Below are 10,705 nucleotides of genomic sequence, written 5' to 3'. Positions count from 1 at the left end.
GGAGAGTGAATTGGATGAGTCGAAAGGAATAAAGACCGAGAGTGGAGAGCAGAAACGGGAGGGAAAGAGAGCTGGGAAGCCAAAGGCTTCAGCAGACAGTGCAAGAGAGCAGGGGAGGAAGTAAGGGTGGGAAAACTGTACAGCAGAGATAGAGAAAGGCGGGGGGGGGGGGGTGTTATGGGACACTGGCAGCGGTAGCAATGGGGGAAAATAACATTGACGATAATATTTATTGAGTGCTAAGAATTTGACATGCATTACCTCACTTAGTCTTCTTACCAGCCAACACTGTAGATGCTGTTATTTATAGCATTTCAGAAATGGGGAAATTGAACTTTAGGATGAAGTACCTGCCCAAGGCTGGGTAGTGGCTGGGCACCTTTCCACGCAGCAGACCTCAGACTTGGTCATCTTGGTCAAGGGAGGCTGAGGACTGGGGAGTTTACTCTCTTACCTGTACATGGATGTCCTCTCCTGTCTCTTCTGCCATGCCCCTGGAGCCCCGTGTCCCAGCACAGATTTGGAAGCCTGGATTCCTTGCCGGTAACAGTAGCCTCATCAAACCTGAGGTGCAAGGCGAGTGCCTCAGTCTATGATGTGTACTCACATATTAAAACTGTTCTGCTACCGGGTGCCGGAGTGGTCAAGTCGGTTAAGCGTCTGACTCTTCAGTTCGTGAGTTCAAGCCTCGCGTCAGGCTCTGTGCTGACAGTGCAGAGCCTGCTTGGGATTCTCTGTCGTCTTCTCTTTCTGCCTCTCCCCAGCTCACACATGTTCGTTTTCTCTCAAAAATAAAAATAAATAAGCACACAAAAAACTGTTCTATACTGTATTTCTCTACACCTGCGTTACTAAGGGCCATGAAGACACCATGCCTCATTCTTCAAATCTCCCACTGTGCCTTGAGCTGTCTTGAGTGAGCATTCAACAAAATGTGTGGAACCAAACATTTACTTCTGAATCCACTGAGAAATTTTGCCTTAATAGCCTCACAGCAAAGAGGGACAAGATGGCCTCGCCCTCTTAGGCCCAGCTCTTCACTAGCTGTTTGACTCTGGGCAAATTACTTAACTAGACTGGAATGCAGTATCCTTATCAGTTAAGCAGACAGGTTGGCTAAATGATCTTTAAAGTCTTTCCTAACTCTGAAACCTCACGAATTACGTATTAGAGACTAGAGTTAGGAGTCAAAGTGGAAATGGTCAACGGATCTGATACAGGCCGCCACTTAGGCGGACTTGATATAGAAGTGTTCTGGATTCCATTTTGCCAAGATGCCAATCCATCAATATGCTTCTCAAGGGAAGCTCAGCTCCACTCGTCGGTGGCATGTGTGTGCAATACAGACTCCACGAGCTCAATTCATTGAGCTCATGCCAAGGTCTCTCTCTGATGCTATATGAGGAACTTAGACTTATCAACTCTCAAGAGACCAACTGGGGCACCTGCCAAAGTGACATTACAGATAAAGAGAGCAATAGGACTTGAGGTTTCAGGGTCACCAAGACTATGTAATGGGAATTAGGATGCATGGGTTTAATCACACTTTTCCAGTTGTCAGTGTTTGGAGCTGGTCCCTAAATATAGTGCCACATACCTCCTTTTGGACCCTGCCCATCTGGGCAAGTTATAGTTTGCCTCCCACACCAGGGTCCCCAAGGTACCCAGGATAGGAGAGCACTTTTGAAAATCATCTAAGCAGTAAGCGTATGCTAACCCTGGAAATCCACTAATGGTGGATCAAAGATCATCTTAGAGTAAAGGCTGTATTTATTTTCTTCTATACCCTCCATCCACTAAAAACGATGGATGGGAGCATTTTGAAAGGGCTTGATATTAATCTATTGGGTGTGGTGACAGGCCACATTTCCTAGGCTTTCTGCACAATAAAGATATTTTGAGGGGTATACTTTAATTTCCTAATAATGAGTCTCTAAAAACAAAAACTCTACACCCAACATGGGGCTTGAACTCACAACACCAAGATCCAGAGTCCCATGCTCCACCAACTGAGCCAGCCAGGCACCCTAAAAACCTTTCCTGATTTGCAGAAAATTCACCTAGAAGACACCAGTAAGGAGTAGTTATTTTAGCGACTTTCAGGAGCAATGGAGAGCCCTACCCTCATCGCACATGTGCTCTGAGAAGCTAAGTGTAGCAGATGTGTTGGTGTCCTGCCCACAGCCATTCACATTTCAGGCATTTAACTATGACTTGGCTTCCAACTGCCAGCACCTACTATCCAAGAGCTTTCTTGGATTGTGGTAGGCCTTGCCATGTAGAGGGTAGAAGGGCTGGGAAATTAACACCCCCGTCCCTGAATGCAGCCTTCAAACAATGACACTGGAGCCAGTGTGTGAACAGCCCCAGGCTCCCTCACCCCCAGGTGGTATAAACCTGAGGTGTGCCTTCTACCCAGAGGTTCCCAACAGGACTGAGCACCACTTGCCCACCGTAGTGCCTTCCACGTCCTATCTTGAATGGACTTCCTTCCCTTTATTACTTTCCAGCCTCTGCTGGTGTTTCCTGGCATTACCTCCCTAGGAAACCATTTGCATGTAAACCCTTATCTCCAGGCCTGCTGCTAGGGGAGCCCCAACTTCTTCTAGGCCCATAAGAAGGACAGAGAAAAATGTTGATCAAAAGAAGGATTTCTGGGGATGCTTGGGTGGCTCAGTTGAGCATCTGACTTTGGCTCAGGTTATGATATCATGGTTTGTGGGTTTGAGCCCTGCATCAGGCTCTATACTGACAGCTCGGAGCCTGGAGCCTGCTTCAGATTCTGTGTCTCCATCTCTCTCTGTCCCTCCCCCATTTGTGCTTTGTCTCTCTCAAAAATGAACAATTTCCGTAAGTGTATGCTCCCATGGTACATTTAAGAGCTTATTTACAGCTTGTTACCTACCTTTCCAGAAATGCTATGGTAAGAAGTGCTGCAGACCAATCAGAAATGGAGATATGAAGCATCTCTGAAACAGTCCTGGAAGTTCCTAGGAACATTGGCTTAATTACAAAATTTGTTTACTCACGACTTTCCTGCGGAGAAATGCAGCATACCTGTAGTGATAGCCAAGGGCAGCACCCTTGAGACTTACGTCCGTGGAGTCCTCCAGAAAAACATGCTGACTTGGGGACAAGGGTCTTGTCAGAAGACACAGTGCTGGAGCTCGGTGGGGCTTGCACCCAAAATCATCTGGTTTGCCCCCAGCAGCATCTGGTCCTGAGGCTGCCCCAGTGCAGAGGAATGGGGGAGGGGAGAGCAGAGATACCCTAACTCGAAGGGCAACTGAATAGGAAGCAGCTTACAGCATGTGGGCTCAATTTTCCTCAAAAAGCTCATAATATAACTTGTCAAGAATGGCACTATGAACCCAAATTATAAGATAATTGTATTCAGTCCCAAATTTAACACAATAAAGGTTATTTGCGCTCCTGCCCTAGCAACCATCTCATAGTGGGGAGAAAAATACCATACAAAAACAAAATGTAAACTCACAAAGTAGTAATAAAACCAGCACACACTATTCATTTCAAGTCTATTTTGAAAAGCCTTTGATAATACCAGTAATTCCCTATAAAGCTTCTATTCTCTTGCCACAGTTCCCTTCTGGAGATAGAAAACGGTTTACTGTTCTACAGCCATACTTTTACAGAGATAAAGTTCACTTTATTTCTCAATTTTAAATGTCATTCTTAAAAAAAAAAAAATACCAGAAATCCCTGACCACCTCCATGTAGCACAGGGACAGGGCTTAGTGGCAATACCAACATGAATCCCCCTTGTTTGCATAACAAGATTCATTTGATGGTCTCAGCAAGGTCCTCAAATGTAGCCCAAGAGCCTTGTCCACAAGATACTAAAACACTTCAATAAAAAGAAAATTCAACCATCTACCCATTTTGAAATATTCTGATGCTTCAGAGCATCCAGGTTGAGCGTCATCCCTTGTATGTCCTGGGTGACACCATAGAGGCTCAGCTTCATCAGGGGGTGACTGGCAGGTCTATCTCCAATGGAGGAAGGAGAGGGAAGGGGTCTGAGGTGCTCTTGGGTACAAGAACAGAAATCTCAGAGGGGCGCCTGGGTGGCGCAGTCGGTTAAGCATTCGACTTCAGCCAGGTCACGATCTCGCGGTCCGTGAGTTCGAGCCCCGCGTCGGGCGCTGGGCTGATGGCTCAGAGCCTGGAGCCTGTTTCCGATTCTGTGTCTCCCTCTCTCTCGGCCCCTCCCCCGTTCATGCTCTGTCTCTCTCTGTCCCAAAAATAAATAAACGTTGAAAAAAAAAAAAAAAAAAAAAAAGAAATCTCAGACAAGCTCACGTGAGGGCGATGGCTGTAAAATCTCATGAACCCTGCAGAAATCTGAGCGATCAGGCCTCAGGAAGAGTGGGAACAAGCAGCAGTTGTTGCTGGAGAGCTAGATGGTGAACAGAAGGCAGGCAGATGCCCCTAGAAGGGAGTGGGCACGCAGACGATAGCCTCCGTGAGGTAGAAAGGCAAAAAGGAAAAGAAGGTGGGGCACCGAAGAGAAAAAGATTGCAGGAACGGAGCAGTGAAGCATCGTCATCAACAAATGCTTCAGCCAGCAGTCAGCAGCTCACTGGCGCTAAAGAGGTGCGGTCCCTGATGAAGTGGCAGCCTGCAGACCCAAAGCCCTTTCAAGTTACCGCATTGGTCTTTGTGATTCACATGGAACTGGTCATTCTAATTTACATTTTGATTTTATGAGCTATTTTTAAAGAGTTAAAGTTGTATTAATGGAAATGATGTGCATGAACCTGACGAAGTCCATGTATTTTTTTTAAGTATTTAATCTCTGCACTCAACGAGGGGCTGAACTCATGATCCCCGGATCAAAAGTCATACCCCCTTCTGAGCCAGCCACACACGCTCCCCCCCACGTACGTACTTTTTATACATTAGTTTTAAAGCTTTAATAACTTGCCTTACATGTGCGATAGAAATAATTTGTACTTGCAGTTCAGGCTACTCTGATGTTTCTTGTTACAGTGGACTTCAGTTTGCTTCACTAAGTTTATTTCCACATATATGATGGCTATTCTTTGTCCCAAAATATATGCCCTGAACTTTAATAAATCCGTGCTTAAATCCTACTTCAATTTTTATCAGAAATGTTTCCTGGGTATCTATGATGGGGTATTTTTGGTTTTTGTTTGTTATTTATTTATTTTGAGAGAGAGTGCAAATGAGCGGGGTGGGGGGCGGGGGAGAGAGAGCGCGCGCGAGAGCGAGACAACCTCAAGCAGGCTCCATGCTCATCACAGAGCCCAATGCAGGGCTCGATCCCACAACCCTGGGATCATGATCTGAGCCAATATCAAGAGTTGGCCTCAACCAACTGAGCCACCCAGGCACCCCGGATATCTATCATGTTAAAGGCACTGTGCTAAACATTAATATGGGAACAGAGAGGAGCAAAGCATAGCCCTGTCTTTAGGGATCTTATAAATCTTATAATGTGAAAGTGGAGATGGGGAGTGGAAGGAGAATTAGACACAATTAGACATATATACCAGTAACTGTAAGGCAATCAAGGCAATAAAGATCATTGTCAGCTTCAATGCAGGCTCTTCTTTAAGCATTCCCAGCTCTGAGACTGGAGCCTTTGACCACCCCTCAATCTCTCATACGTCTCCCCAGTCTCTGTCTAAAACCTACCCTTCTCTTCATCCTATTCATTGCATAACCAGTCTTGGCAGATCTTCCATAGCATGTGGTCTCTCTGGAACCTCTATAGCATTTGTTTATTCCAGTATGACGGGAGTTATCACTGGAGGCTAAGTACAGCCTTTAAGATAATCTGAGTCAACTGATGCAATGCACCTCTCTCAGGGAGACCCTGCACACTGAAAATTTGCCTGAGCTGTGGGGTAACTGGATCCCTTTTGCTACTCACTTACTGGGCTCTCATTTCCGGCTTCATTTGGGACTTCACATTTCTGATTTTTCTCATTAGGATTCTTTATGCTCTGATCAGACTGGAGTATGTGCGTGCATGCACACATGCACACATCAGAGAAGAGAACTCTGAGGGGTTTGCCAACCCTCATTCTCTCTCTTGCCTTCCTGTCCACAGTTGCCTCTCAAAATCCAGGTGAGAGGCTGCTCCATATTATTCATGTTGACTTATGTATCTCCACCAGCCCGTCTCTGGAGACAGCCTGAGCACCGAGGACAAGATGGGTTCCGTGACTGTGAAGACACAGTGTCTTGTAAGGCCAACCACAAAGTATCATCCTGGCCACCCTGTCCCTGGACGTTGGTTACAGTAGTTCCTGCCTTTATTCCCTCTGCCCTGATTCTAATGGTTGTAGGAATCCAATGCCCAGGATTTTCTAGACACCTCTGGCCCACAGCCTAACTGCCATGGGGGTAGTAGTCAACTCTACTGCTTTGGAAGGGCGGCCTTCAGCACAGACCCTGGCCAAAAGCATCTGATTCTTATCAGAGGCTGAAGGACAGGTTTTACCAGAGTTCCTATGCCCAAACTTGAAAAGCAAGTTCATCTACCCCTTTACACACTTGGGCTTCCCTCCTATTCTTAAGAAAAAGTCAAATGCTCCACCTCCAATAATGACTAGAAATCCCTGTGTAGCTTAATGACTACTGGCTGCTGGTCACTAGAGCCAGGCTGGCCCATTGTAACTATTTCCTGGGACTTGGGAGTTCACTGTTAAAAACAGAAAAGTCCCAAGTAACCTGATACAGATTGATCAATTTAACTATAACTTATCGTCTCAGACCTGTTCCCCAGGATCCATGGGACCTACAGCTTAGGCAAATCCGTGGGGGGACAAAGAGCTAGATCTGGAACTGCAGGCGGTAGCTGTCCTTTGCCTCATTCAGAACTCTTGCTGTGTTCAGAACCCTCATGTGTACACAAGGCAGGCTTTGTCCCCCTAGATTTGGATGGGGAAGGAGCAAGAAGGAACAGAGATTTTCACAATCATCACATACCTAGAGTACATTTCTAAGTCTTGTCAACGTGGGATGTTGCTAGATTATTTGTAGACTGAGAAATATAGGACTGTTACGAATTGGACCAGGGACCTGCAACACCCAAACCTTCCTTTCCTCCACCTATACTCCTTCCTGCAAGGTCACAAGGGAGTCTACACTCACTGAGGGCAAAGGAACACTTACTTCTGCTGGCGCTTTGGCCCCAAACCCTGTTGTCAAACTCCAGTGAACTGGCCTGTGTCCCTGAAAAGGCTCCCTTTGGCTGAATCAGAACCAAAGCACAAAATGCAAACCTTAGCTCAAACCACTGCCATGGGAGGAAAAGCCATGTCGGGAGAGTCACCGGTGAGCACAACCAAAGAACAAGGCCAGGGCACAAAGCAAGACAGTATTTGCACCAATGGCTAAAGCCAGGCAGGTCTCCTAGCAAGGGCATTAGGTGTGTCAGTTGGGCCTGAAACTACTACCCCCAGCTCCTCAATAATTCCTCAACTCTCTGGAAGCACTGGCATCCAAAAAGAGGCAGTGGCTGGGTCTCCAGGCCATGCTTTATTTTTCAGGAATCTTTACAGGTACAGTATCCGAACAGACTAGGCATGTGCTCTGAACCTCTAATTATTTTACTTTATTTTCACTTTATTAAAAAAACTTTTTTAATGTTTATTTATTTTTGAGAGAGAGAGACCAAGTATGAGCAGGGGAGGGGCAGAGAGAGAGGGAGACACAGAATCCAAAGCAGACTCCAGGCTCTGAGCTGTCAGCACAGGGCCCAACGCAGGGCTTGAACCCACGAACCCTGAGATCCTGACCTGAGCCAAAGTTGGACGCTTAACCTACTGAGCCACCCAGGCACCCCTGAACCTCTATTTGAAAAGCTCTATCTCTGGGGCCCTGGTGGCTCAGTCAGTTGAGCATCTGATTCTGGATTTTGGCTGTGGTCATGATCCCAGGGCCATGGGATCGAGCCTTGTATCAGGCTCTGCACTGAGTGTGGAGCCTGCTTGAGATCCTCTTTCTCTCTCCCCTCTGCCCCTCTCCCCAGCTTGTGCTCTCTCTCTAAAAATAATAAACAAAAACTCTGTCTCTAGGTCTGTGGCCAATAAAAATACCCTAATTTAACAAATTTATTGAGCTTGCCTCCTTTTGGGGGAGGTGTTTCCCCTGCCTTGGAAGCCACCACTGTGCAAGTATCCACAAGACGGGTGGTCAAGAGCCCTAGGCTTTAGTATCTTTGAAGATATATATGATTGGTTTGAGGTAAATCATTAAACTTCTCAGTTTCCTCACCTGTAAAGTTGACTGGACTAACCTTTTGGGATTAAGATTTCTTCCAGCTTTGTCATTCATCAGTCTGTCTCTGTCTCATGCACACACACACACATACACACACTTTCTTATTCTGATTCCTGGATATTAACTCAAACGCCATGCTGAGTCACATTAGAGCCTAAAGCAACAGAGGAAAGAAAAATCATTAATACTTGTCTTCTCTTTATTTAAAATATTGATATCTTGCTGATCATTGATTTCTTGCATTAATTTGGATTTTTATAATATTCTTAATATTTTAATTAATTTTTAATTTTTGGTGCCCCGTGAAACTGTACACGCAGGGTAAGTGCCTTGCTGGCCTCGCCCTGGTTCTAGCCCTTCTTTACATCTGGGTGAGCTGCCTGATGAGGAAAGAAGGGATGAAATGTGGCCCACTTTACAAAGTTCCCTGGTGACAGCCACACAGTTATTGTATTATCAGTAAGCCACCTATACTTTCTCGTTGTTTCTGTTGTTTGTTTTGTTTCTTACAGCCTAAAAATTCTTTGAGTAGGGGGACCCTCTGGTCTGCTTTATTGTTTATTTTGCTTTTTATCCCTCCTTCCACATACCAAATGCCAAGCACAGAGTTAAGCACTGAACGCAGGACCCACACTGAATCCAGATTTCACAGCCGCCTCTCTCTTGACCTTTCACAACACAACTCTTTATCATTAAAAAAAAATTTTTTTTTTTTTTTACAGGTGCCTGGGTGGCTCAGTCGGTTAAGCGTCCGACTTCAGCTCGGGTCATGATCTCGCTGTACCTGTGTGGGGCTCTGTGCTGACAGCTCAGAGCCTGGAGCCTGCTTCAGATTCTGTGTCTCGCTCTCTCTGCCCCTCCCTGCTTGTACTCTGTCTCTGTTGAAAATGAATGTTAAAAAAAAAATTTTTTTTTTTAATTTTCTTTTTTAAGTTCAGACAGTAGAAAAGTAGCTGGACAGCCGGAAAAGTAAAATAGTTGTTCTGGCACACCATTACCAGGTAATGAAAAAAGAAATTTGGGCTTTATTCCTTGCTTTTGCCTTTCAGAGTCAAGAGAACCAGAGGAGAGGCAGACTTAGACAAACAGGTCTCATGGGACCGTGAGGATTCCAGAACCTCCTCATTTTGAGAAGGGTCACCATTCTTTGACCTAAGAAACCAAAGGCTGCTGGTTACCTTTGGGCTTGCAACAATGTCTGTAGGAAAACATCTTCAAAGCAAACGAGCCCCGGGCTCAGGATGTAGAGCAGAGGGCACAGTGCTCAGGTGTTACCTCTGCAAAGTCTGCATTAGAGCACGTTTTAAAGGGATTTTATTTCTTTCAATTAGATGCGTTAATAAAGGCGAATCTCTGTGAAAATGTATTCGTGCTGAAGTCCTGAAAGCCTTTATCAGGTAAACAAGTGATCATGGGTGTCCAGGAGCTATAGTGAGGGAACGCACCAGGCTGCACCTCTTCTTTGGCCACCCGCCGGTTCTGTGCCCTTGAGCAAATCGCTTTCCCTCTCCCTGCTCCATGGTCTTGGTCTATAAAAGAGGGTCTGGACTAGAGGCTGCCAAAATGCCCTCTCCCTCTGATGTCATAAAGGCGGCACTCTTAAAGGACTGGGCAAAGTCTGTTTGTTAAATATTCTCTCCTGTCTCTCTGTCCTGGTGGCCTTTTTTCATAGATAGTGTCAAATTCTTTTTTTTTTCTTTTTTTAGGGGAAGGGAGGGGCAGAGAGAGAGGGGGAGAGAGAATCCCAAGCAGGTTCCATGCTCAGCACCCAGCCGAACACCAGGCTCCATCCTATAAATAACCATGAGATCATGACCTGAGCCAAAATCAAGAGCCAGAAGCTCAACTGAGAGAGTCACCCAGGTGCCCCAATAGTGTCAATTTCTTAATTAGTAGGTCTCAAAGATGTACATTTGGGAGGAATGAACATTTACCTTTTTTTTTTTTTAAGATTATTTTGAGAGAGTGTGCTCATGGGCATGACTGGGGGAGGGGCAGAGAGAAGGAGAGAGAGAATTACAAGCAGGAATTGCTGTCAGTCTGCTGTCAGCCCTGAGGTGGGGCTCGAAACCACGAACCCCGAGATCATGACCTGAGCCAAAATCAAGAGTCCGATGCTCAAGAGCCACCCGGGCGCTCTGGTTTACCTTGAAGAGCAGAGAAATAGAGCTTGCTTAGGCAACTAACCGAAGCAAGCTGCACCTCCACAAGAATGAAATGGAAGCATGAAAAATTGTGCAAAACAGGGACTCTGTGCAAGTAAGGGACATTTGTATTTTTAAAAAGATTTTCAGGGGCGCCTGGGTGGCTCAGTCGGTTGATCGGCCAACTTCGGCTCAGGTGACGATCTCGCGGTCCGTGAGTTCGAGCCCCGCGTCGGGCTCTGTGTTGACAGCTGGGATCCTGGAGCCTGTTTCGGATTCTGTGTCTC

Source organism: Felis catus, chromosome E1 (genome assembly GCF_018350175.1).
Source record: "Felis catus isolate Fca126 chromosome E1, F.catus_Fca126_mat1.0, whole genome shotgun sequence".
In the NCBI taxonomy this organism is placed as follows: domain Eukaryota; kingdom Metazoa; phylum Chordata; class Mammalia; order Carnivora; family Felidae; genus Felis; species Felis catus.
Note: the sequence above shows the minus strand (reverse complement) of the source record.